We start from the raw sequence: 2,544 nt of genomic DNA on the forward strand, positions 1-2,544 counted from the left end.
ATTCTGGGTGGAAGTCTTTATTCACCGGCTGCTTATTCTGTCTACTTACTTGGTGTCTATGAAGAAAAGTTGAGTGGGGTTTCTGCTTTTCAGAGTGACTTTCTTTAGGAGGGTATTTTGGTTCCATTGCAAAAATTTAAAAGACTTAATTTCTCATATTCTGTTCACAGTACATGTACCATTCATTTATTATCATAACGATGCTAATAAGAAATAACTACAAAATGTCATTGGCCTACAAAAATAAGCACATTTATTGCTCACATTTCAGGGTGGTCAGCCAGGTGGTTCTGCTGATTTTAGCTGGGTTGGCTCACACGTCTGGGGAAGGCTGGCTGTCAACTGATCTAGGCTTGTTGTTGTGATTTGAATTGTGTCTCCCCCCTGCCCACAAATTTCATCTATAGAAGTCCTAACTCCTAGTACCTCAGAATGTGAACTTATTTGGAAAAAATATTGTTTATAATTGCTTTATGCAGTTGTCTTTCAAATCTGATAGAAGAAAATAGTTTCAAACTTCTATCTGATAAAGGATTTATATTCAAAATATACAAAAACTCTTAAACTTGACCATAAGAAAATAAAGAACCTTTTTTCAAATTTTTTTCAAGAGAATATTAAATTATTTATTGATTACACATGATAATGGATGATACACAAGCTTTAATCCCATCTATAATTTTATCTGATATCATAATTTAATTTAGATATAGTGCATAGGATGTGCCAACAATCATATTAATAACCAAATAAACTCCAGGACTTTGCTTGGGTGATCTTTAATTGTGAACTCCAGGTCACAACACATTAACTGTCAGTTCAACTACACAAAGGTTTGTGGAGACAATGGCTTCTGTGTCCTAACAGGTTGAAAATAAATTTTGAATGGAATCTGGCATCACTCTGAAGGAATTCTAACTTCACACTGCTGGGGTAGTATACCAAGATGGCTTCAGAGTAGACTAACTTTAGACAGCACATTTAAAAAAAGACATGTATTCAGCATCATGATCAGACTATTACATTTAGCAATAAACAGCATGGGTGCAAAAAGAAAAAAAAAACTACATTAAAACCCTTTGTTGGAATGCTTTACACTTTCCACAGAACAGAAACTAAAATAACCTGTTATACAATTAGTCAAAAATACAGTCCTTGAGTTTTTTGCCCATACACATGAGTATTGTCTAAAACATATCTTTATAGCAGGTAGGCCCTGCCACCACTGTGCTTGGCTGATTTCACGAATCTGTTGTAACCTGTAGCTTTCCTGTCACTTCTCTGGCTCTCCTCTCCTGCTAAACTTTGTTTCCTGGCAGTAATTAAAACCTTCTGCTGTCATATCTACTGCTGCTGCTGGAACTACCACAGCCACCTTGGTTTTGTGGTTTGGCCAAGTATTGGCCTCTACCACCATAAGGGCCAGAGCTTCTGCCTCCAAAATTTTCTCCTTTCATGGGTCCAAAATTTGAGGATTGATTGTTGTAATTGCCAAAATTATTATAGCTTCCAAAGTTGCTTCCATCATTACCAAATCTGTTATAACTATCCACACTGCCACCATATCCACCACCACCTGGACTGCCACCAAAGCCACCTTGACCACTGAACTTTCCTCCATGACCAAAGTTGTCATTCCCACCAAAACCACCTCCACAACCACCACCAAAGTTTCCAGAACCACTTTGACCTCTTTGGCTGGATGAAGCACTAGCCATCTCTTGCTTAGAGAGTGCTTTCCTTACTTCACAGTTGTGGCCATTCACAGTATGGTATTTTTGAATGACAATCTTGTCTACAGAGTCATGGTCATCAAATGTTACAAAAGCAAACCCCCTCTTTTTGCCACTGCCTTGGTCAGTCATGATCTCAATCACTTTGATGTTCCTGTACTGTTCAAAATAATCTCTTAGATGATGTTCTTCAGGGTCTTCTTTAATGCCACCAACAAAAATTTTTTTCATAGTTAAGTGGGCACTGAGTCTTTGAGAATCTTCTCTTGAAATAGCCCTCTTTGGTTCCACAACTCTTCCATCCACCTTGTATGGCCTTGCATTCAAGGCTGCATCCACCTCCTCCACAATGGTATATGTGACAAACCCAAAGCCTCTGGAGCACTTGGTGTTTAGATCTCTCATTACCACACAGTCCGTAAGTGTTCCCCATTGCTCAAAATGGTTCCTCATAGTCTCATCAGTTGTTTCAAAGCTCAGATCTCCAATGAAGAGCTTCTGCAGCTATTCAGGCTCTTTGGGAGACTCTGACTTAGACATGACGGCAGTGGGAGGGGAGACTTTAACGATGCTTACTCGGCGGTGTCCACGGGCAGAAAGCAAGAACCTAATTTTTAAAATGGGCAAGAGATCTGAACAGGCACTTCACCAAAAAAGATACACAGATGGCAAATAAGCATATGAAAAGATGTTCAACAGCATTTGTTACTAGGGAAATGCAAATTAATACAATGAGATAGCATAACATCCCCATTAGAATGGCCAAAATCTAAAACACCTGACAATACCAATTTCATGTGAGGATGAAGAA

The 2,544-nt window shown here is 38.7% G+C and overlaps 1 pseudogene; it reads right to left on the reverse strand.

Moving 5' to 3' along the window:
• Nucleotides 1-1,322: 1,322 nt before the first annotated feature.
• Nucleotides 1,323-2,273, reverse strand: LOC125095367 (heterogeneous nuclear ribonucleoprotein A1-like; annotated as a pseudogene).
• Between the last annotated feature and the right edge of the window lie 271 nt (nt 2,274-2,544).

Source organism: Lutra lutra, chromosome 3 (genome assembly GCF_902655055.1).
Source record: "Lutra lutra chromosome 3, mLutLut1.2, whole genome shotgun sequence".
NCBI lineage: Eukaryota > Metazoa > Chordata > Mammalia > Carnivora > Mustelidae > Lutra > Lutra lutra.